Source organism: Semicossyphus pulcher, unplaced genomic scaffold, assembly GCF_022749685.1.
Source record: "Semicossyphus pulcher isolate SPU_LCO1_2020_fin unplaced genomic scaffold, fSemPul1.0.p SCAF_17, whole genome shotgun sequence".
Lineage (NCBI taxonomy): Eukaryota > Metazoa > Chordata > Actinopteri > Labriformes > Labridae > Semicossyphus > Semicossyphus pulcher.
Window position 1 is genome coordinate 4,537,346 of NW_027211681.1, and position 26,183 is coordinate 4,563,528.

General features: G+C 43.7%; 1 protein-coding gene across 2 annotated transcripts in view; it reads left to right on the forward strand.

Annotated features, from left to right (window-relative positions):
- add3a (adducin 3 (gamma) a) overlaps positions 1-26,183 on the forward strand; it is an 88,730-nt gene that overhangs the window by 2,456 nt on the left and 60,091 nt on the right. The window contains exon 1 of one of the 2 annotated variants that reach the window (XM_069665224.1): positions 12,005-12,275. The exons of the other annotated variant lie outside the window; for it this stretch is intronic. The gene's annotated coding sequence lies outside the window, so the exon portion shown is untranslated. Of the gene's footprint in view, positions 1-12,004; positions 12,276-26,183 lie in introns of those variants that run through there. 2 annotated transcript variants of the gene reach the window in all.

Consider the following 26,183-nt stretch of genomic DNA (forward strand, 5'->3'; position numbering starts at 1 on the left):
TTGGTGTTATCCCGTAATGAGTTTCATAGCTCTCTCTGTGTGATTCAGTTTATCCTGCGCTGATAGCAGCATCTTGGCCTTTTCCATGTTAACATCATCCAGGAATAATGAAGATTAAAGTAAAGTCAATCCCTCACCCTTTTTTTATTCTTTAGACCTGTTTAGACCCTCTTTAGCCACTTGGAGGCAGCATATCAAGCTGTAAAAGAACTATCACCTTTTAAAGTTGATGTTCTGAACATTACGCAGACAGTGCACAATACAGGTGGGACAGCGATATATCAATTATCGCTGTATCGTGATATTACTATGTTATCATGGGCCACGTATCGTATCATGAGTTACCCTGCGATTCCCGTCCCGAGTGCACAATACGCATGCATTTTGTATCGAACCAGAATTTTAGTCCAAACTCCTTTTATCTTTGTTTTTGGTCTCCACCAACTCCTGAGGGAAGTATCTGGCTCTTTAGCTGCGAAGTGCTACACTATGTTAAACGGCTAGGCATGTGTATCTTCTGTTTAGTGTTGCACAGGTAGCGTGCCGCATTTGTTGTAATAGTAGTAGTAGTAGTAGTAGTAGTAGTAGTAGTAGTAGTAGTAGTAGTGGTAGTGTTGTAGCATTTGTCGCAGTTTTTCCACTGAAACAACCTCAGTGAAAACTTTTAGGTAAAGGTCAAAACAAGGTAACTTTTAACTTTCTTTTGGTTTATCAGGAACCACTTGACAGTACACATTAGAGATAGACCGATATGGTTTTTTCAGGGCCGATATCGATTATTAGTAGTCAAGGAGGCCGATAACCGATATTTGGAGCCGATATTCATTTGCAGTAAAAGTGAAAATATTGGCATCAAAATATTGAATAATACAAACTCCAACACTTTGTTTAAATGCCTTTAAGCATATGTTTATTAAACAAACAAACAAAAAGTGCAGGTGTTCGCAGGGTCAGCAGCATCTCTTATAAAGTTAACTGAAAATTTTAATAAATAAATAAATAACTTCCTGAAGTTTTATAAAGTAAATAAAACAAAGTTAAATACAATTTGCAAAGAAATGAACTTTTTCTCCTCTCCGTCATGTGTGTGAGCACTGAGCTGCATGCACAGCTTTCACTGCTGATTGGTTACACGCAGAGCCATGGCACATCCATTGTTACTATAAAAATATTGCTCAGTAATTGGTCTCTTTCTCTCTTGCTGACTCCCTGCTAACCCTTCTTGCATGACTAAAGAGACAATGAAAGTAAAAGAGACAAACGCTTGGCATCGCTTTATGTAGTCAAGGTGTTCGTGTAACAAGGTTAGACACGACGAGGGCAGATAGAAGAAAGAAAGGATCAGGCATTCCTGAGGTTAAGAGGGTGTCTGCTGAACAAGGAAGGCTGAGGAGACAATTTAAGGGCTAAGAGAAAAATACAAAGGAAGAGAGTAGAGATATAAAAGCACCTGACTGCTCAACCATTTACAGGAGCGGGGAAGTTAAGGTCAAATCATCTGTCATGTTCTTTCTCTGAGTATCCTTGGCTCATTAATCGTTTTCTTGTCTCTGCTTTCTGTCTTGTTTTCTGCTTCAAGTACATGTAACACTTGTTTTTTCTTTCTGTGGCTGTTTGTCACCTGTTATCTTCCTGCTTCCCTCTCCCCTCTTCTCCCATTCTCTCTCTCTGTCCTCTCCTCTGTTCACTTCAGTAAGACAACCTGTCCTCTGCTCAGCAGGGCAGTAAAGGGACGTCAGCCTCTCCCTTCGCCCTCATTTAAAATCTGCTCCTCTTCTCACTTTGCCGACTGTCTCAGCATGCTGTCTGGTCCTGGCAGCCTCGCCCAGCTTTTGTCATGTCCCTGGTTGTTAATGTCATTTTTTACAGAAGGAATATGTGACCTGAGATAGTGTCTCCTCTGTAGTCATCTGGACGCCATCACAGCTGCTCCTATCTCCCAACTCGTCCAGACCACACACACCAGCTACCCACATCACCGTCTCTATGTAAACACACACTCTAGAGGAGTTTGGTCGATTCAGCAGGCGTCTGTAATGATTAAAATGTGTTTGCCAGTTGAAACAAACGTCATTTAAATTCAGTTAGAGGTGAACTAATTTGATTTGTGTCAATGTGATCAACCCTTTTCAGACATAGCTCAGTGTTATGTAACATAGTGAGAAACCTCGACAAATTCCACAAGCCAAATACAGGACATGTTGATTGATTATAATGATTCAAAATCAGTATATGATAGTTCAGTAAATGTGCTAACACGTCATTTTCACATTTGTTTAGTTTTTTAATACATGACAATCTGATGGAGAGGCAGACCCATGGACGAAACCCATTTAGTCTCCAAACTGCACTTTTTGGTTTTCTAATTGATGCTTTTCTATTTAAACCCCAGTACCTGTTTACACCTGATATTTAAATGCATCCTGGGTGATTCCATTTCAGTACACAGCTTTGACTGTGGCTGTTTATACCTGGCATTAGGCAAGGCGAGTTTACTTATATATCACATTTCAGCTACAAGACAATTCAAAGTGCTTTACTAAAACAACAAAAGCAAAGAAACACATCATAAAACAAGACAAAGCAAAGTGAAGATAAAATATAAACGGCTAAAACAGAAGCTTAATATAAAAAGACAGTTATAGAATATAATACAATAAAAGTTACAGTGCAGTTATGAAAAATTTAAATAAATGTATTAAAATAATTTAATAAAAGGCAGCTCTGAACAGGCGAGTCTTCAGCCTTGATTTAAAAGATTTAGAAAGCGTCTCCAGTGACCACATCTAATATCCATTCTACATGCAAATCAACATGAACACATAAAACATCAGTAGATAAACTAAACTATTATGAACTGCTGGTGGGTCACATTTTGCCTACAGTCACCGTCTTGCTTGCTTCTCTCGTCTTCTGTGCACTCATTGATATGCTTGGAATGACAACAAATATTTAAACCCAAAGAGTCTCTTGGGACATGGTGGAGAAGCATAACATCAGTCAAGAATGACAGCTGAGTGATCTGACTCTCAAAGACATCATCACTGTTGCCCTGACTACAAAGAAGCGGTCCTTAAATGTGGCCCAGGACACACTAGTGTACACACTGCTTACAGAGTATGACCTCTCAGACAACCTCCAGGCGTGGCCTGAGCCATCGGACCTCAATGCATCCTCATACCTGTCCTCAAAGAAGTCAGCTTAATCGTGCATTCCTTGGACCGTGTAGATTAACAGTATAATTTGAAGCGACAAATTGATGCTTTTGGACTCACCCAGAACTCCACTATATCCCTGAAAAGTGGATTGAGTTGATGATCAGTTCAAGCTATTCTGTAAGTCTTTACCTCTCACTTACTTCTCAGTCAAAGACAAGTCAACACTCACGCTAAGCTGCCTCCAGTTTGGAGATTATTGGGAGAATCAGCAGGACAAAGGAGGTTTTGAATTATGCACATTTTCACAGCTGTCAGCGGGTACAGGCAGCGAAACAGAAACATAAAAAGACTGCAGGCATCCCAAAGAGTGATGGATTTAACGGAGGGTGGAAACAATAAAAGGGATATAATTGTTGGACTTTAAGGGAGAGTCTTTGGTGTAAATCAAAACAGGCCGGCGCATCTGACAGGGATATTCATGTTCAGCCCAGCCCTCCAGCTTGAGAGCTTGTTGCACGTTTATTCTTGTTTGACATGTACTTTGTGTCCATTATATTGATTTGGAGGTATTAAACGCACTAATTTCCCCATTAAAAGTAACATTTTAACCATTTTGTTTTCTTAGTTTGATTTAGTTACTGAGAGAAAGATGACTTCATAGACAGAGATAGATGTAGGAAAGTCCTACTGCTCACTCTTAAAGCCTGGAGAAACACATACACACACACACACACACACACACACACAAACACACACTTGTGATAAACACAGATATAAACCAAAGAGGCTCCCTCCACTGACACACGCTGATTTGTCTTTACAAACTGTTTTAATTACAATCGGGGTGTTTCCCTGATAAATAACATCTGTCTCCACGGTGACTCATCAGTCCTGACAGCATCCAGAGGAGGAGTTTGGTTTGTGTGTGTTTGCATCTCTGCCTCATGTGTATGCACTGTATGTGGTTTGCGTCTTACAGCCATATTTGATGTGATTTGTTGGCCCCAGTTGTTAGTTGTGTTAAGATCTAAGGGAGCGCTCTGGTTGTGTTGCTGTGGTCGTATGTCTTTTAGCTTTATGGCCGTCTGACTCTGTGCCATGGTTCGGTGGTGCAGTTCGTGTGTGACTCTGGTTCTAGGCCACATGATGTGTCTTGTAATCATTAGGCGCATCCCAGTGGAATGCATGCTGGGTGTTTTTGGCCTCATTGTGACCACGTATAGAAACACATGCACACACGTGTAAAAAATATTTACATGAAAGAGCTGCAGCTGATTGTTTTGCTCATAAACATACATCTATAGTCAAACACATATGGTATAAGAACATATATATTCATCCATATGGTCCTACAGTGAAAAACACACTTATACACACACATTCACTCTCAGCTCTGGTGGCCTGTGGGGCTTTTGTAGTGCTGAGAGGCCACAAACGACAGCTTTGTGTTCTGGGGAGGCTGGGGAAGTTGGATCGCAACACACACACTTTCTCTTTCATTCTCACACACACAGACACACACTTTGGCAGCGTCAAAGCCTGCACACAGTTCTGCCCCGCTCAATAGGCTGATTCATTAGAGCCTCCTCATGACACTAGAGGAGAAAATGGACTTGCAGTAAAGGGAGGACGAGGAGACGGGAGCGTTCCAGCTCAGCAGTCTGCAGCTCCAGTCTGACCTGACCTGACAGAGCTCAGGTCAGTCGTAAAGGAAGAAAAATCACTCTGAAATACTTGTTTTTGTGTGTTTGGACGACGATTGAGCCTTGAAGTTCTGAGTTTATTCACTTGTTTTTTAGTGGATCTTCTTTTTTTTATGTTAGAGCTGTCTTTGTGAACAGGAGGCCTCTGGGTAGAAGCATTAGCATTAGCAACATTAGCAAACGTCTTCTTTTTTTAGGCCAGCTGGCGTCTTGTGTCAGGCAACTTAAGTTAGTTAACTTCACTCTTTCTTTAATGGGAAACCTCACGTAACAAAAACACTGAGCAGAATCTCAAACACTACAGATGATTTGCTATCTCCACTGAGATCCAAATATACCGATATATCGAAGAGTTAATACTGCTGTCATTAAAAGTGCATTATAAAATTTTACCAGCTGCACATAAACAACTCTTATTATATTTAGAAGGTAGTGACATCTGCCATTACACATCATTACTCACAATGGGCCCACATTATTCCTACTCTTGAGTCATTCTGTCCTCATGCATTAAAACACTCTGAAATAGTCCAAACCTCCTTTCTTCCCAAGAGCTCATCCCAAATTGATTTCATTTGCTCGGCATGAGAGATCTAACTTATTTTTATAGGAGCTTGTTTTTATCAAATATCATCATTACTGAGTCTGGCAGCCGGCAGTGGAAATGTGCTGTGGGGAGGAGTGGGTGTTGTAAGTAACGATGCTTGGCAGCGAGCTGTGTTTGTCTGGATCTCTCCCTCGCTGTCTCCACTGGAGCCGGCGAGACTTAAAGCTCAGGCCTCCTGTCGACGAGGGGCTCATACACAAACACACACACACTCAAACAGACGCGCACACACACTCTTGGATGTGTTTGAGATTTCCTTCATGTCTTAACAGCTCTCTCTGGACCACACTGTGAGATTAGCTTGAATGTTCATATTCCTACAACCTGTTCCAGGTAGATGACTTTTATGTTTTTGCTCAACTTGACATCATTATTATGAAACGTGTTTTTATTTTCTTCCAGCTGGTCTGTTTTAAAGAACATGCACTCATTGCTATTTAAAGACTTGTATTATTAAATGTAAACTCGGACCTGCGGACATGTTCTGAGTGTCACACGGTGAAGTTTAAGTCACAGTGTGCGTTGTCACCGTAATGAGCACCTCCTGACCTTGGGCCAGACATGGACTCATTAGCTGAAACACCAAGTTTACCTCTGTCACATGGTGTTACAGTCAGCATGGCAAATTAAAGAGAGCCCCCCCCCTCCTCCGCATTTCACATAGGCCAAGAGTCTCTGCACCCCTCACTGGGAGGGGGGGTCGCTTCAGGACTGCAGTCCACTCAGTTCTGCAGATGACCAGGAGTAATAAGTGTGGATGGTTCATAAAGCCGTGCGCTTGGGGCACAAAGACATGTACTCATGCATTATTGATTTAAGGTCAAGCTAGGAAACAAAAAAAACCTTATAGACTCCTGAAGGATTTTAATAAATAACACATAAATAATACATAACACAGTTGCACTTTTCTCTCTGAAGTGATTACAGGTCTCAGCCCATGCTGTTTGTTGCTATATAGGGCCTTCATTACTAAGTCAGACACAATACCTGCCTAATATTGTGTAGGACTCCATTTGGCCGCCAAAATAGCCCTGACCCGACGAGACTCCACTAGACCTCTGAAGGTGTGCTGAGGTATCTGGCACCAAGACGCAGCAGATCCTTTACGTCCAGTAAGTTGAATCAGACTTGTTTGTCCAGCACATCCCACAGTTGCTCGATTGGTTTGAGATCTGGGGAATTTGGAGGCCAAGTCAACACCGTGAACTCGTTGTGTTCCTCAAACCATTCCTGAACCATCCCTGCAGTGTGGCAGGGCGCAGTATCCTGCTGAAAGAGGCAACTGACTTTAGGGATACTGTTTACATGAAGGGGTGCACTTGGTCTGCAACAATGTTTAGGTAGGTGGTACGTGTCAAAGTAACATCCACATGAATGGCAGGACCCAAGGTTTCCCAGGAGAACATTGCACAAAGCATCACACTGCCTCCGCCGGCTTGCCTTCTTCCCATGGTGCATCCTGGTATCATGTCTTCCCCAGGTGAGCAACGCACACGATTCATCAGACCTTCTTCCATCGCTCCGTGGTCCAGTTCTGATGCTCACATGCCCATTGTAGGCGCTTTCAGTGGTGGACAGGCGTCAGCATAGGCACCCTGACCTGGCATGCCTTTGCTCCCCTCACACGTCAGTGAGCCTTGGCCGCCCATGAACCTGTCGCTGGTTCACCGGTTTTCCTTCCTTGGACCACTTTAGGAGTTACTGACCCCTGCAGACCTGGAACACCCCACAAGAGCTGCAGTGTTGGAGATGCTCTGACCCAGTTGTCTAGCCATCACAATTTGGCCCTTGTCAAAGTGGCTCACATTGCCCATTTTTCTTGCCCATTTTTTCAACTTCGAGGACAAACTGTTCACTTGCAGCCTCACGTATCCGACCCGCTGACAGGCGCCATTGTAACGAGATAATCAATGTGTTTCGCTCGACCTGTCAGTGGTCATAATGGTATGGCTGATTGGTGTATCGCTCTTTATTCTTTACAAAAATGATTTAGTAACTTCTCTCTACTCCTCACAGACATTGTTTCCACTGCTGGACGCAGGCCAACAGGCCGCTGCAGGTGAATGTTAGCACGACTCTGGTCTTATTCAGGGGATTTGAGTCAGCAGTTATGCTGCCTCTCTACCCTCTTCTGTCTGCAGGAGGAATCAGGGCTTATTCACTGTGCATGCACTGAGTTGGATTCTGGGCAGAGATGTTTTTTGTTAGCCTCTCGATCACATTCGGTACATGTTGTTCTCTTTCAGAAGAATAGATACTGACAAGTGAAAACGGTAGTGTTTTATGCATTTCTGTGGCTTGTTCCTCCACTGCTGTGACCTTAGATGTTTTTTATTAGTAGAAAGCTGCATATTCGTCACGTCACAGTGGAAAGAACTGCAAGAATCGAGTAATGGGACAAATTAAAATAGAGGTGGGGGTTGTTCTTTAGTCTATTCTGCTGCTGTTCTGATCTGCAAGTTGTGTCTGAGATGCAGAAGCATCATCTGAACACAGCTCTCTGCAGTGCTGAGTTGAGTGATGTTATGTCAGGAGAGTTGAATGCTGACAGATGAGCAATTTAGAGTTGATTGATTATTTATAGTCTATGACTCTGACATGAAGTGTTGAAATACCATGTAATTACCAACTTTTGTAGATTTACAACTTAATTCTCACTTCAGAACTCGTCCTTCTCCACTTGAGCTGTGTCATTACTCTCCAATGAGTGCTTATTAACGTACAGTGAGCGCGCACCATCTGCCATGTGCAAAGTGCACATCTCCATCCTCCTCCTTCCTCTTCTTAAAGGACGTGTCGTAGAAAGTTACAGTCCCGCTCATAAATAATCTATACATGCATCCTTTTTTAAACCGATGGAGTCTAACAGGCCGCTGCTCATTTCACTCAGATATGTGCTCATGTTGGAGCAGACATCCAGCTGGGGCTGTGCTGCGGGAGGCCAGAGGGCGAGGTTTATTCTGGGACAGGTATGCACAGAGTGAGAGAGCTACAGGGAGACGGACAGAGTGAATGTGGTGCTGCTTCTTATGTTTTATATGCTTCTTAAGAAGTGGAAGAATATATGGGATCACAACAACATTTACACTGATGATAGTGGTAAACTTAGCACATCTTTACTTTATGGATAGATCAAACCGCCTGCCACACAGCCGACATGCACAGTTAGTCTGCAGTATTATGCTAGAACACAGTGCAGTGCACCTATTGCCTCTTCGTTTCCTGTTTTCTGTAAACAACAACGAAAGGGGCCATAGGTGCAACAATGACCATGTGAAGGTTGACAAACCTGATCCTCCATTAAGAAATTGGTGAGCAAAATGTAACATACAACAATATATGGATCTTAGTGGCATATGGATGCTAAAGGTTAAGGAGTATAGGACATATTTTAACTTGAAACTTCTTTATTTAAAGTTTTAACAGTTCTTTTTTTCAAGAGAAGCTTAAAAACCTCATGAATGATGAATACTGAAGGAAAACTTATGAAACAAGATGAACTCCAAGAACCAAAGTTAGCTGCATGACCCTGAACATGTTGCGTCCTCACAGGAGCGTTAAAGAGACATTAGCTGTTTTTACACTGCGGTTCCGCCTCAGCGCTGTAACGAATCTGCGCCGTCATGCAGCCTTTGCCACTTTACATTGGACCAAGCAACGCCGTTCGCATAGCGTTCCGGCGTTGCAGGAGCAAGACGTACGCGAGCTCCGCCGTTTACACTGACACTGTTTCACCTGTTACTACCTCCGATTGCCGGCTCGTCCCACCATTCCTCCATCGTGCGTTTTACATAGAAGACGGAACGTTATAGAGATGTCATAATCCCGCCTGGAACTGGCAGTGTGAAAGGGGCTACTCATTTTTAATGTGAAACTGCTTTATAAAGTGTTTCATCATCTTAGCTTAGAAAAGAATAATCCAGCTTTAAAATACGGGGAACGACAACGTCCCACTTAATCAGCTATATTTTAAAGTTTAACAAAAGAATCATCAGAATACTCCTCAAACTACGTATCATTATGAATATCAATAAATCATCATCATGCTTTTTGCCAGGTCACGCAGCCCTCTAATAAAGACGTAAGTATCTGAAGCATCTAACCATCCAGATGAATGTGTATAAGGACACTACAGGACGATAAAAGAGACTTCTCTCCAAACACGAGCTATTATCTGTCAACTACAAATTGTTCCTGACAACACTGAGGGCGCTGTTTATTCCAGCGCTACTTAAATACACCACGACTAAATAGTTTCCATTGAGGGAGATTCTCTGCTCTCAGCCCTGACGAGGATTGATCCTCTCGTCCCAGACGAGTTTGACAAACATGAAACCGCGCTCACCGCACAGAGCGGCAGAGCGAGCAGGGAATCCCAGCCACTCACAGATTGACAGCTGGGTATACAGTAGCTCAGTCTGAGTGTGTCTCCCCATAATCCTCCTCTCTTAGCTTGAATAATTGATTCTGAATTGATTCAGGCTCAGCTGGCTCGCTTGCTTTCTGTGCAGACATGGTAGTAGAATGTATTTTTGCTTCCTATAATTACTGCCTGCCTCCTCTCTGTGCTAGTCAGCAATAAAGCCGGGCTTTTACTCTAAATGGAAGCGTCTTCTTGGAAGCACTTTTAAAAATTCATCTTAGATTAGTTTGTTTCTCTGACCGACTATGAATATCACACACCAGTAATTTGCCTCTACAGGACGGAGGATAAATGTCAGCCGAGGCCCGTTTTAATTCTCCTAAGCAGAGTTCTGAGAAATCTGAGGCCTCTTGGAAAAGGATTTTCCTCAATATCAATCATCCCAGCAGCAGCTGAAAACACAGTGATGAAATGATGCCCATGAAAGCCTCTACTGCGCACATGCTTTGTGTTTCTGTGATGAGAGTGCTTCACGCAGAAAGGTTTGTAAGGGGACATGGAAGGAGGGAAGGACAGAAGTGAATGATGAAAAGTGAGGATGACTCCTAATGTGAACTCTGCGTGGACAGCCCGGTCAGTGTGAAGCCATTGAGTGAGCCTTTCACATGCTAATTTAATGTCATTCCCCGAGCCTCTTTTTATATCTTCCAAACTAACAAATTGACTTTTTGTGACAACACTTAAACCGATGAACTCTGTGTGTCCTCGTAAAGCTGCCTAAATCCATCGTCCCCTCTGACTCCTACAACATGTAGGCCTAGAAAAAAATGTTGATGACATTTTTGGCAAGAATGAGTGAGGATTGATACCACTCTCATGTCTTCATAAGCCACTTTTACACTACCAGTTCAATGCAGGATTCTATGTAATAGTGGGGCGAAGTGGTTCCGCCTCTGAGCCGGCGTTGGAGGAAGTGACAGATGCGAAATGTTGTCACTGTAAACAGCAGAGCCGGTGGGATGGGACAGCACTGTGTGTGTGTATATGTGAAGCACAAGCTCTTTTGTTTACATGTTGCGCATCTTTCGCTGCCTCAACGCAGTGATGCGGCACAGGGGCGTCTTTACGTCAGCAATTATTAGAGCAATGTAAAATAGCAAAGGTGGCATGATGGAGAATCTTCGTCACAGAGCTTTGGCGGAATTAGGATGTAAAAAGCAGCAGCAAGCAACAAGTTAGCTTAGCTTAGCATGAAGACTTTTATTTGTTTTTGTATCTATACAAAAGCCAAAGTGTAGAAACAGCTATTCTCTGTTTTGGGTGTACCTTCTCTTCATTCTGGCTACATGTTTTTTTATGCTAAGCTAAGCTAACGGTCTGCTTGCTGTTGCATCATACCTCTTTAGTTTTCCAAAATGTTGAACTCTACCTTTAAATAAATGAGTATTGCTGGTTGCTCAGGTTTTCTAAAAGATAAAAAGTGCACAATAACCCTTCAAGATATTCAGAGTCGTTTTATGCTAATTTCCCAGCTTCTGAATACCAACACCTCTGTTCTTTCTGTTGGTGGAATTCTCCTCTGAGCTCCTTTTGTGAGGAGGCAGATTCCTCACATGAGGAGGTTGTTAAGCTGCTATCAGGGAAAGTTCTGGATGTCTTGGAGTAATGGTGGAGGGAGGGACCTTTTAGTGGAGGGAAAGTAGGGGAAGGTTCTCTTCTCAAGCTTCGCTGAAAGAAAAGTTTTTTAGCAACAGTGAAAGACGGGAGAAATTAAAATTCAAAGTTTGATCTGAAATGAAAGTGGAGGTTCATGAAAAGGGAAGCTGAAATGATAAAAGAATAAAGGTGGAGGGAATGAATGCAATGTGTTTTCACTTTTCATTTCACTCTGATTGTTACCTCTGACCTCAGCTCTGAGGCAGTGAATAACAACGTTTGAAAAAGGAAAATCTTTGAAGGTCTGTCTCACAAAAGATCACTGCAGCACCCTGAGGGGAGAGGACCCTGTCATCTCGCTCCTGTTTGTGTGTGTGTGTGAATTTAAATCAGGTTTGACCCTCCCCCTTTCCCCTCTTCAACCCCCCACCACCCCCTCTGCATGCTGGCCAGTCGTCTGCAGCTCGAGCAGCAGATAAGTTGTGTGTTTTCTGTCAGTGTTGCTCCCCGCAGTGAAGCTTCTGATTTAGCCGGAGAAGGAAGAGAAACGAAGGAGAAAAAAAAGGAGATACTGTAGGAGGAGGAGCAAGAGGGAAGGAGGGCAGCCGGCGCAACAGTTTTTACACTGCATTCAGCTACAATGGGAGAGGGAGAGGCGTGTTAAAGAGAGAGAGAGGGAGAGAGCGAGCGAGCAGTACAGGCTGAGGACTCGCTGCAGTGCAGGTGGATCACTACCGCCTTGTAAAGAGGAGGACTCGGAGCAGCAACTCTGACTGGCTGTGCAGCAGGTTTGTGGTGCAGTTTCTTTACCATGCTAGCTTATTGTTGCCTGTGTTTGTACGTGTGTAAGTGAGTCTGTCTTATATAATAGAGGCAGTGTTCTCCCTCATCAGAGCTGCTATCTCACTGCTGTCTGCTCTCATTGCCTCTGTGCAGTGGTGAGATTTCCTAGAGCTGACAGCACCAAGAGGCACAACATGGATCTGTGATAATCGCATATACAGTCTCAGTTTTGAGGCATTTTCTCTGCACTTTATTTCTTCTATATGCTGTGCACAGAAGTTCAGACTAGGTGAGAAACTTTGAGCTTGTTACTAAAGAACTTTCTGCTTTCGTTGCCTCATTTTAAGTGAACTTGCCGAGGCCCTCCTCTTTCCTTTCACACAGCTTTTACTACAGAGAAGAATAGAGCGGGGAGCTGTGAATGGGCCTGAGACGATTCTCTGTGTGCAGAGGAGAGGTGCCGCCCTCTCAAGTGTCAGCATGCTGAGTGGGGTGGTGGTGGTGGGGTGGCTTCATCTGCTAGCACTTATAAAGAGAGCTGGGTTTTCTGCATTGATAAGAGACGAGCTGGGACCTGTATTTAGTCGTGGTATAAAAGTTGTCTTAAAAGTCCAGGATTTTTCCTTGTGTGCTGTGGCTCTTATCCCGCTCTTCCCCACCCTGAGGGAGAGGAGGAGCGATACAGTCAAGTGCTTTAGTTGAACTGTCTTTTCATAGGTGTCTGTTTACCATTGACAGAGCTGCGATAAGACGCCACGAGGAGCTGCTCGCTTCTATTTCTGGCTGTTGTTTTCTGGGTGTTCCTCTGAAAGGCCCCCTTTCATGCCTGGTGATGGGAAAGTCTGTGGTTTAATTCTTTTATTGGTCTGCAAGCTCCGATTTTACTGCATTCAGCGGCCTCACTTTATTCAGATTTGATGCACCACCAGACGCGATTTGCATGATTGCCGATTTGCATTCCATGCCTCAAGGTTAGGGAGCTTTTATACTTGTATTCCCTTTGTTCCTAAAGCTCTACAGAAGAAGTAGCACAGAAATCTAAACCCCATTTCATCCCAATTTTGCAGCAAAATGTCTGCGTCTGCTGTCCATCCTGCAGTGCAATAAAATAAACCTGCGCTCTCAACATTAATGAGCTAGCAGTGCTTCAAAATGACATTTAGAATCTATATTTACACAGCTTAAGTGTGGACATGTCTGTATTAGAAACAGGGATGTTTGGGTTGTCTCGCTCGCTGTCATGTAGCAATTCCTCCTGACAAGCACAGATGAAATATTTTCCCAGCTGCGGGCAAATCATCTCTGACGTGCTGTCAGGTTAGTCTCTTCAGTGCTGAAATAATGAAGTGTGATGGATTCACACCTGCGTCCGTGCGGCTGCCTCCTGAAGGCAGAAAGGTTGCACGTTTTACACACACTTCCCTCCCCTGTCCACCTCTCTGAAGTACGTATGAAGACATTCAACGATTATATGGACATTAGATTTTACTTTGAAAAGCTTTACTTTGAAAATTGTAGATAAAGAAACAAAGTGTGGATGGCGATTTCAGGTGCCGTTATACCAAAGTGTGGTATAGATTCTGCAGTGAGATTAAACTCTGCAGAGGAGACGTGTAATCTATGCACACATCCTGCTTCTCTGGCACCGGCTGCCATAGTGACGGCCTCGCTCCTCAAATGAATCCTGAAACGTCTATTTAAATATTTGCTTGCAGCTCTTTTGCTGAGAAGCAATATAACAGGACCCTTTTGATGGGCTTTGTTTGGTCTTCATCTTCTGGCCCTTCTCTCAGGTCTTCTCACTGTTTCAGGACCGACTGTGTGTGCTGGGATTTCTTAGAAAATATTGCTGCTTCAGGCCGAATGATTTGCAGTCGTGCCGGCCTTGATTTCCTCTCCCTGAGGCGACCCTGCAGCTGAATTCAACACCGCCATGCCTTGGGGTCAAGGCTTTGTGATATATCTTTGTGGTAAATGAAGACAGATTTCTTACCATTACATGTGACTTACTGCACTTTGACTGAGGACGTGGAGTTTGATATCATTTTTAAAAGTAGGTAACGTTTCCCCCCATGCTGAGGCCGAGGAGGTGAAGTATCGTCTCTGTGTCTCAATCAACCCCAGTGACCCAAGTACCTCTCCAGTTCCTCTCCTTATGTTTCCACTTTGGGAAGGATGATAGACCGTGTGTGTGTGTGTGTGTGTGTGTGTGTGTGTGCATGAATGAGTGTGTGCCTTACAAAGACACAGGAAGAAGTTCTCTTATTGTCCATGAAATGGGTGTTGCTTTTCTTTCTAGCTTGTGTTGTAAATCGATGGTTTACGTAATAGGGCTCTGTTAGTGTGTGTGTGTGTGTGTGTGTGTGTTGTTGGTGTTAAATAGCTTGGCTAGTCTGCCTCAGATTATGTCATACAGCATGGTTTCCAGCTGTCCGAGTCTGCTGCGTTTAATTTAGTCCTCAAGAAAGCTATACCCAACCGCAGTGCGTGTGTACGTGTCGTTTATGTGTGTATGTGTGTGTCCGGTGTGTGTGTGTGTGTAAACTGTACATATTTCTGAGCTTGAATTTGTGCTTAATTGTTTGTATAAAAGTGAACACTCAATAAACCCTGTGTAGCGTCACTCATTGGCACAGCGACTAAAGATTCTTACTGATGAAATCTCTGCGCTGTTTCTTGTCCTTTCTGATGATCGTGATTCAGGTCTGATTGAACTCTGCAGCCCAGCTCTAAGTTAAACCAAATGTGCTTGGGCGAGGTCCCACTGAGGGGCTTAGATGTGAGCTTTGACAAAAGGCTGCACACTTTGCAGGTGCACACGAACAGGCCCAAATCTCTGTGATCAGACTTCTCTGCACTAAACAGAGCAAGAGCGTACCGTCTTTGAAGCAGCGGTGCCAGAATGGAAGATGTTTAACAGTCAAGGTGATTTTTATTTAGAAAAACAAAGGTTGTTAAAGTTTTATCCTCCCACAAACGAGGCTGACTGATCCTCAATGTCCCTCAGACATAAATTCGTATCTCCTGTTTTGTTGACATAAGCTGATTGTCTCATAGCTGTCCTCTCCCACAGACGGTTTAATCATGGTACAGACGTGTTGCTCAATCAGATTCTTGGAAACGCCTCAAAAGGGTAATTGTTTGATTTAGTACGGATCAGTCCTTCTACTGCAGTTAATTTGGGATTTATGTAGGATAGGGCGAGACAGGGAGAGAAGAACTGTACTCACTACATCCATTGTGTGTTCCCCTGGATGAAATGATCAGTTAAACGGCCAACTGTCTGACTCTCCTCTTTGCCCAGCAGTGGTTAGGCCCTCTAACCTCTCGCTCCCAGTCGGCCTTGACCGCGGTGACCTGAGGCTCGTCGGGTGAAACCAATAACAGTTTGAACTTCTCCCAACACTTTTTATAGACGGGGTCAGAGTTCATGGGAAAAGCTTCTCTGAACCTGTCTTCACTGAGAGGGAGAACCTGCTCACATGTCTCTCATGACTTGTCACTAAACATGGATGTCACAGTCGTAAGAGTAGAATGAATTTGCACCTGTGAAACTTACTGAAGGTGCTCATGAACTGTTGTTCCGGTAAACAACTTGCCTCATAGGACCAAATAATATTTCAGTAATTTTTCTAAGTAATGCTCAGGATTAGGTCATTCACTAAATGCTGCCATAAACTGCGAGTAAAAGTTTCCAGTGAATGAGATATTGGGAAATAATCACCCAAACCAGCAGATGACTCAGGCCTTTGGGACACGATGCAGCAGGACGGTTCTCCCCCACAGTTACGACCAATATTTACTTTCCATTGTGCTCAAGCTCCTTTTGGGTGCAGGTTGGTTACTTTGGTTCCATCATCTGCAAATATAACTCCTTCACTGTGCTCCACTCTGACCTGAGATGCATGATTAACATTTTTCTGCAGATAAAGCATCTTTGTTTTTGTTTCTGTTCAGTCTCCTTTTTCCAAGGACAGCCTCCCTGCCTGTCTTGGCTCTGATTATACAGACTAGTGCTGAGTCACAGGGATTATCAGCAGTTGGAAGGGGGGGATTTCAGGGTTTTTGTTTTGTATAAACCTGGCATCAAACCTTTATTAGCATGAGTTAAGCCGTTCTCATTGAACTCCAAAAGACAAGATAGAAATAGGTCGAGACATTGTCAGTAGTTGCCCTCAAGACATAAAGCACAGCAGTAGATTGTCGGTGTCAGGTGTGATTTAAGCTACTGGGAATACCTGCTGGGTAGAGCTGAAGGTGGAGAAGAACTTGTCTGTAAAGATTGTTGCTTTGGTATAGTAGTCAGTGGGTGGAATATGTTAAGCAGCAAGTGAACATTTTGTCCTCGAAGCTGATGTGTTGGAAGCAGTAGCACCACAATTTGACGCTTGTAATGGCTAGATGACTGGGTCAGAGCATCTCCTAAAGTGCAGCTCTTGTGGGGTGTTCCCGGTCTGTAGTCGACAGTACCTACCAAAAGTGGTCCAAGGAAGGAAAACCAATAAACCGGCGACAGGTTCGTGGGCGACCAAGGCTCATTGATACACAGGGGGAGTGAATATGGATGGCCAGGTGTGTGTCCGTCCCTTACCTGGGGAAGACATGTTACCAGGATGCACGATGGGGAGAAGGCAAGCCGGCTGAGGCAGTGCGATGCTTTGGGCAATGTTCTCCTGGGAAACCTTGGGTCCTGCCATTCTTGTGAATGTTACTTCGACACAAAACACCTACCTAAACATTGTTGCAGACCAAGTACACCCCTTCATGTAAACAGTATTCCCTAAAGTCAGTGTCCTCTTTCAGCGGGATACTGCGCCCTGCCACACTGCAGAGATGGTTCAGGGATGGTTTGAGGAAAACGACGAGTTCAAGGTGTTGACTTGGCCTCCCAATTAATCAGATCTCAATCCAATCGAGCATCTGTGGGATGTGATGGACAAACAAGTCTGATCTATGGAGGCCCAACCTTGCAGACCTTTAGAGCTCTAGTGGAGTCCATGCCTCGATGGGTCAGCGCTGTTTTGGTGGCAAAAAGAGGTCATACACAGTATTAGGCAGGTGATCGTAATGTTATAACAGATCGATGTATCAATGTATATGTCCAGTTCAACAACATTTGGGTTGTCACATACAGCTCTTTTGGGTAACGTCCGGACATGTTCTAGGTTGCAGTGCATGTCTGGAAAGAGGCTAAAGCAGGTCTACTACTAATGCAAGCAACAACAACAAACTGAAGCCATACTCAATTTTTGGTAGATGTGGTAATAACTGTTTTAAAGGTGTTTTTATGAGTTTTTTTATTGTAATGTTTAATACCCGCTATAATGGCCAACAAATGCAAGATACTAGGTGCTAGATTTCTCGATTCTGTAGGGTAAAAACTTGAGTAGAAAAGACTTCTGACATTCTACTTGTTAAGGAATAAACACAGAAAAGGGAAAGCCTTCACTTTAAACTCTGACAGGAAAGTGAGAACTACAAAGAAAAGTGAGAACTTTTTTTGAGGAGTTGTTGCTTTGTTGCGGGTGTGACATTGATCTGCAGGGATTTGCAGTTCTGTGTTGTGTGATTTGTGGCAGGTTGAGGGATTTAAAAGGAGGTGTGGAGCACGGAGGATGGAGAGAATTGCTTTACTTATCCTGGCCTCGTCACTTTGTACAGAATCATAGCAACAAAGCTGAAAAAATACACATGGACAAACTCGCAGAACATCCCTTAAATGCACTGCAGAACTGTGCAAAACATTGCTTTTAAAGACCTAAAAGAATGACTTCATCGGTCAGTGGGAAGCTTTTCTGTCCTGGCGAATATTGTCTCTGGTGGTGAGGATACTGGGCACACCGCCTTCAAATTTCCTCCTAAATCTGCTCCTCTTACTTCCTTTTTTTCTTTCCTCCTTCTTAACCAAAACCTGGATGTCATTTATGAAGTCAGGATGGGGTTTCTCCCGTCCAGAATAGGATATGCGAGTAGGGCTCAGTAAGGAGGGACTCCAATGACGTCCCACACCTCCCATCAAGGGAATTACATCAGAGTGAAGCAGTGCTGGACCCAACTGTGGTTTCATGTTTGGCTGTAACCAAACCTCGTTACTAAAGCAGAGACTGTTTACCACAAACTTTCTAATAATCAGAGTCTCCTCCAAGCCTCCAAGTGCAAACAGGTGTTGGACCGTACATCAGAAGCATTGTTGTAGAGAGTTTGTTCAAGAGGCTGTGATGAATTTTGGGGGAAATTTGGAACAAACTGGCACGGCAGAGTTCATTACTGTGTTTTACCCTCCACAGGATTTATTGCGTTGTTTTATAGGGTTAACCCAAGCAGGTCAAGATAAGCTAGAAGGTGAAAGCTCAGGAGGTTTAGTGTTAGTACGAAGTACTTACTGGGCTTATTAGTGCAAAATGGAGGCATTATATTTCAATGGTCCGCCCTCATCTGCCCTCAGCTTAAACGAATGGATCGTTGAGTTTCTACTGGATGAACGTAGTCCAAATCATCGGACATTCAAAGATCTCTCTAAAGGGAAAGAAAAATGAGTGTCAGAGATCGTCCATGTTTTAAATTCCAACATTTAACCTCTTTCTTTTGCAGTGAATCGTGTTAATCTTGAACTCACGCCTCTGCTGCAGAATCAGCCGCCTTCTTGTTTCTTATAAACTGGATTGCAGCTAAAATATGGCTAGTTGGTGCGATCATTGTACCTTCTCATCTTGATACTCCCAATCAGGCTTACTGGAAAATATGCTTTTTTAATATGCTTATGATCTTTATGTTTGTTCCCTCTTGGCGAGAGTTTACTGATCAGCATGTAGTTTCTGGGATCTGAGATCATAAACATCCCAACAATCCCTTGATTGTGTTAAACCATAAAGCTCTACCAAGTTTTAGGGAGTTCAGTGCTTCTATGCTCAGGGGCCTGCTAATCATTGCGGGTATGAAGTCTGAGAACACAGCCCAGATTCCTCGAGCATTAGAGAGGACCGGGTCCAAGGAGGGCCAGGAGGAAAGAAACTAAATCTGCAAGTGTGTGAGCCTCCTCAGTTTGTTCAAATCAGAGTGACGTATGTTTTTCACGGGTCAGGGGTCACCAGCGTGTAGATGAAACGACTAGAGGTGCTGATTGAGAAGAAGGGAGGGATGTATTACCAGCCATATCTACAGAAAAAAAAGACCAGTTTTGGATACATGAAGGGGGAAAATAAGCGAGAAAGTTGGGGAGCAGGAGTAGGTGGGAGGAGATGTTATCAATCTCTGTTGTTTTCCCCGTGTGTTGTCATTTCCTCTGCAGCTGGTCCCGGGTCGAGAGGAAAGAAAAACATAACTGAGGAGATCAGAAATCTAAACTGTGGTCCTGCCAGAGGGCTGGGTGTTCCCCACCGCTGACACATCTGTAATAAAACACATTGTCTGATTTCGTAATGTGCTGCTAATGAAGGTGAAGAAAAGGCCAGTACAGAGAGAAATGTACAGATGTGATGAAGCCCTGATGGTGCATGAATCATTGTAGGGAACCAAGGAGTACGACAAGTACCCTAACAATTTGGGTTCAATTTTGGGTCAGGAAACATATCAGCATAGTTTTCAATAACCCGTTTACTTCTGAACAATTTTATCCATAAACTGGCTCTTCTTTTGGTTCTCTATTTCTTTAACAGTCTCAATATTTAGACTGACAAGTAATCCCACAGATTTATTGCCCTGCCCCGGCCCTCGACAGAGAACTCTATCAACCCGTCGTCTGCTCTCTTGTCAGGTCACAGGAGTTTGACCTAACAGTCTGTGGGTCATGGCCCCATTAAAAACACACTCCCAGCAAGGATTTTCTCACCTGACAGAGAGCTTTTTCTGGACCCCAATCTCTGAAGCTTCCAGCTCTTTATCTCTCCTATAAAAGCCCTTATAAACAATTAAATGTGCACTAACACCAGAGATTATCAAGTACTGGGAAAGAGTCACCTAAGTCAACTTTCGTATACGGTCACCCTCTACGTATTTGTGATTATATCGCCTCACAGATGACAACAAATCTATCATGTTAGCGTATTGACACAGCTCAGCCAAGGACAGAGATGGTCTTTGGCTCTGCTCCCAAGTACCAATACAAGCTAATGGGTCAGTGCATTAGTCCCAGTTGCTCTGATATATTGCCGACAGTGGGTTTACATCAGAGTTAGGTCAAAACTAGGGTAATGACTACCTTGGGATTCTGGTTGACCAGACAGGGTTGCAACTAATTGCCAGTATTTGAAGACTTAGGAATAAGAACAGGCTAGGGAGGCTGCACTGATCACTTCGTAAGGCACCAACACACTACCCAACATGATGGGGCATTAAAGGTTGACATCTTTAATCTACAATTTATTTGCACATAGATTTGTCAATATGGCCTCTCACTTGACAAACCTCCAGCCTCTCTCAAAGCTGCTCCTCTCTTCAAAGGACTCTACTTGGCTCAGGCTCACAAAGCTCGTCATCAGTGCCGCTAAACATGCTCATTCACTCCGTCCACTGCTGCCTGGGGTTTGGCAGGTAAAGAAGCCGGAGTTATGGAAGTCATTAAAATTCCTCGGGAACATGTGGACTCTTGTTTATTTTTCCGCCCAGGCAGGGAGGATGGAGAGCTGCCAGGACGCCGCGCTGTCCTTCTCTTTGCAAGAAGGACAGCGGACAGAGTGAGAGAGAGAGAGAAGGACCTGATGGAGGACGAAGGAGATGAAAGACAGATGAGGGGAGGAGTGAAACAGTCAGACCAATAGAGGAAGTGCGGAAGTATTTAAAAGAAGGAAATAGAGGATGGAGGGATGAATGGAAAGAGGGATGAGATGCAGACTCCCTCTATTGGACGCACAAGGAAGAGTGGGACAAATGAACGCTGGGGTTTCAGTGAGCCGTACCGGAAGAGGATTAGAGACGGATGGGTTCACACACAGACTGAAGGCGAGAGAGAGGAAGAGGAGGGAGGACTCAGAGGAGAAAGTAATAGAAGATTTAAGCTACATTTTGTCCAAGTGTCAGGTGAAGTTAAGACAAACTTTAAAAAGTCATAAAGTGAAAGTTGAAAAAAGATTTTTCACAAGTATTTGGTTATTAAATATGTCGTGTTCATCCAGCGTTTCTAATCTTGTATTGGTTAGAAAATCAGATGGAAACTCACCCCTTTCCCACCTAAATTTAGCATGTTGACACAGGTTTTTTCAGACTCCGGAAGATCCACTTATAAATGCCGATTGTTTCCGTTCCCATTGCCAGTGAAGTATGCTCCTTTCCAGGGTTAGTAAACAGTGAAGATGTAATGGTGCTTAGGTCTTTATTGTCTCTACTTATTCATTCATTCTACTCATACTCATTCAATCTGTGTATCAAACTGGGCGCTGACAAATTTGGAGCGACGTTCGAGGGCTACTCGGATGGAGACGGGCGGAATTTGTAGATGACAAGGAGTCACAGAAGTTACAGGTGGAGCATGGCATCATGCCGGAAAAGGGGGCGGAGATTAGCGTGTTGACACAGGTATTGTGTTCCCATCATTGCCGATCAGAGCTGAGGCGATTATTATCTGTGTCTACTGCAGAGTCATTTGACCCGGGTCTAAATGCCGATTGTAACCTTTCCCATTAAAAAAAAGCCGTGAGTTAGCGGGTGTTAGTAGGTATTTTGGCCAGTGGGAAAGCGGCTTCTTCAGCAGAGAAAGACAGTGGAAGACTTGTATAGGAAGCAAATCCATCTTATTCCAGGCCCCATGCAACGTGAGTTATGAGCGTGACTTCTGGTTAATGGTTTCACTGCACAGGAGAGTTAGTGTTAGCGTTTTGGAAAAGAATTATGTGGGAACACAGTTTGTGATCATACTTGTGGCTTCTACTATAAAAAAGATGGCTGTATCACCCGAGTAGCTGCTTCAGAATAGAGTTTATCAGCACAGTTAGGTAGTTGTTGATTCCAATGCTAACAGCAGTGAATCAGTCAGTCTGTAAAACTTATTAGCGCTTCAACAGCGATAAGGTTGAGTGCGTTTTATTTGAAGAAAAGTATCTGATGACAGTTGCGGGGTGTTAGATTTATAAGACACTGCAGAAAACAATCAAAGTAACTTACAAGAACACTTCCCTGGATCCCTTTATTAAAACATAATAAAGAATGTCAATTTCCTTAACTTTAAATGTTGCTTGTTCAGTCATGGACTTTCAATTTTATAGAGAAATCCGTAAAATTAGCTTCTGAAGCAGCTAATGAGACCATCAGATCCTTTCCCCTCGCTGGTCGTTCCACCACACCATCCTCTGTTAAAGCCATCCAGCTTTGTCGGCTGTTAATAAGAGACCTCAGATGGTGTCTCATTTTCTGTGACGAGTAAGTTCCTCCATGTGAAAGACGCAGCCATGCTTAGTATCGCCCACCAACTATTCATAAATCTTCCTCGCCTTCATTTCAAATGTGGAAAAGATCCCTTCATACTCGTCTTTAAACACCAGATCCTGCTGCAACGGTGGGCGTACTTTCTGATTGGTTAAACAGAAGGGAAGACTTGAAAGGGATAATGGTGCAGAGTGGAACTGATACCGTACTCCACTACTGTGTGTGTGGGAGCCAGAAGCAGAAATGACAGGTCTGTCTGCTCCATCAGGCACCTTGTAAACCGAGTCGAGTCACTTTTTCAACTTTAAAGATATTCAATTCTCTTTTTCTTTCCACTGAAGATTTTCCGTTTACCACCTGATCTGACAGCAGCTTAATCGCAGGGAAAACCAAGAGTCAGGCCAACTGCTGTGCTGTGCCTCCCATCCCTTCATCTTACTGTAGATTTTTATCTAATAAGCAATGTTAATGGATGAGGAAACTCTCAGGACACCACAGGAGGGAGGGGATGAGGGATGAGGATGATGCTGTCAGCCCAGAAGGAGGAAGAAGGAAGTTGTGGAATTTCTCGGTGCATAGCTGCGGTATCGCCTCGCGCAGCTGAAAAATGTATCGAAGCGATCTTTCTTGCTGCTGTTGCTCCACCAGACAACAGGCCTTCTCTGAGGTCTCTCTCCATCCCTCTTTTCCTCCTCTCTCTACTTCCCTGTGTTTGATCAGGCTAATATGTACTTACACTGCAATGTGGACCCTGAGGGTGATCCCGGCATTTAGCTGACTCGCCGATAAGTCGGTGGCTAATTGAGATGCAACATGAGAATGTGTATCTCCCTCCTGCCTTTATGTTCCCTCCCTGAGACGTTTAACAGAGATCCAAGTGTTCAATTACAAGTCTGTGATGCCAATTTAAATCATCACATGGCCTTTCTGCTGGCATGACATCAGTACCTTGGGTCAGATCCATTCCTATATACCAAAGACTTTAATAGAGATGTTTGGAATTTACAGTGGTATATATTGTAAATTAAGGGTTACCTGGGAGGCGACACCACAGCACCACCGCCTCACAGCAACAAAGTTCCTGGTTCAAATCCCAGTTTGGACTTATCCTCCCACAGTACAAAGACATGCTCGTTAGGTTCATTGGTGACTCTAAACAGTTGCCCATAGGTGTGAATGTGTGCGTGATTGTCTGTCTCTACGTGTCTGCCCTGTGAATGACTGAAAAACAGATTGACTGGCCTCTCGCCAAATGACAGCTGGGATTGGCTCCAGCCCCCCGCGACCCTGAGCAGGATAAGAAGCCATACATAATGGATGGATGGCTTTTGTAAGTTATTACTGGAAGGCAAATGTCAAGAGTTAGCTGAGGTTGACCACCTTCATCAACGAATTAGTATGCTTAACTCCATCTTGGATTTGTATTCAAAGATCATCCCCACCTGCTAAAGATTTTAGTCATCATACAGTCAAACATCAAGCAGTCTTAGTGTAGTCCAAAATACAAGTTGGTCCTTTTAAGGTTTGACCATGATATCCTTGGATTCCCCATGGTTTTTAAAGTTTACTTATCTTTGTGACCTTGTTATGCTGTTTGAAACATCTTGCCCAAAGCCTGAATTCTCTGACACAGCAAATTTGACTCTTTGTCCAGGTGTTTGAAGTAGGTAGTCGATGAAATCCTCTCTTAAGCTCTCGTCTTATAGTCCCTACACAACCATGTTTGTGTTTAACAGTTTGACACCATTAAGGTCTTGGAGAAGACTGTGTGATGTATGCTTTATTACACCAGTTGGATCAGCCATCATGTCAAGGCTGCAAAGACCTTCAGAAAAGAGCTCTTGGAGATTGATAGGGGAAGCTAGAAGGATCAAGCCAAGATGAAGCTGTGACAGTAGAGTTATATCCTTGCCCTTGAGTTAGGCCATTCTGAAATGATATAAACATTATGCTTGTAGACGTGGTTGGACAAAACATCCAACACCCTTTGAGGCATACTGAGGCTAAAAGAACGAGACTGTCTTACTGATGATGTGTCCTTGAACTATTCTGTTTGAAGTCATGGTTGCTTAGCTCTCACTGCTCCAACAAGTCATTTAGTGTGACTGAATGAATGTGTTGTTGATGCAGAACTTTGGCCATACCTTAAAGGCACAGGAATCCGATCATATCTGAATACATACAAGAGTTTGAGCTTAATTGATGTTAATGGATTGAATTAAAGCTTGGCCCTAAATAGCCTTTATCTTAAATAAATGGTTTTGTACCCCAATGTATCCTGATTTGTCTCAAAATGTTCAGACAGGAAAAATTCAGACAAGCGAGTTGAGCCAATAAGAGTTGACGCTGATGCACAGGGACACACTGTACTTCCTCCTAACCATTAGCCTGCAGCAGTTTTCCTCGATTATCGTCTGAGTGATCTTTATCCCAGCAAGAAAATGATCAGACATCTAAGCTTGAAGGTTGAAAAGATAATCCCTTGTGCTTTATGATCCTTGGTCGGTTGTGTAATCCTTCCTTTGCCTGCTTTGCTCTTTGTTCTGCCTTTTTAAAGGTCTCGCTGTCTACAGTGGCTTTAAGATATCTGTCACTGGATCCTCTGGTATGTTCTCATTGTGTCTCAGGGTGACTGTGACACGTGTGATGGTGGTGCAGGCACGCTGCGAGTCGGCAGTGGAAAATCTAAAGTTGCTCCTGTCAAGATGCCAGAAAGATAAAAAGAGTGGCAGCATTTGAGACGAAACAAACCAGGTGAATATGTTGAGTCAGCACTCTGGAGTGTTTAGCTTTCTGCACGAACAGAGCCGTGCTGCATCATTCATCTTGACAATGTAAAACATTTGCTTTGCTGTGAAAAATATGGTGTTAAGCTCCTAGCTTCACCACAAAGACCTGGTGTTTGTTTACTGAAAGGCTTGCTCTGCAGACATAAATATTAACGTCTGTGACATCACTCATAAGGCTTTGAAAAAAATAGAGTCAACCTGGATTTGGTTTTTGCTGCTTTCCGACATCTTGACCACCATTGGAGCCAGAAAACTCAAATCAGGGGCCAAAATAAGGAGCCTCAGTGGAGGTGAGACAGGACCAGCAAGCGGCCTTCTTCAAAGTAAATTATATTCGCTTAAATTCCTTCTAACCAAGTAACACATACCGCTATTTAATCTCTTCTTAATCACTTCAATCCAGTCAAAACTTCTCAGGTGCAGGATCCAGCGACTTCAAGGGAAACTGCACTTTAACAGAACATCTACGTTAGCACTCAGCTGTGGCGATTGTCACTCGCTTCAAGGTTTTCCTTCCTGATTGCATCACTAGGTCTCCGTGGTGGCCGTGAGTCATACCGTGTGTGTACACTGGTTGTCAGGAACAATGCGTTGACACAAGGATAAGCTGCTTCTTTTTGGGTATCCTTTAAGCTCTTCCTGACTGGGAGGGATGGGAGCTTGTGTGTGTGTGTCACTGGTGAGTAAGTGGGAACGTGAAGGAAACAGCTGGACCTGCTTGTACAAACATGCAAAGAAACAGAACGACAGTCAGCCACAATGAATATG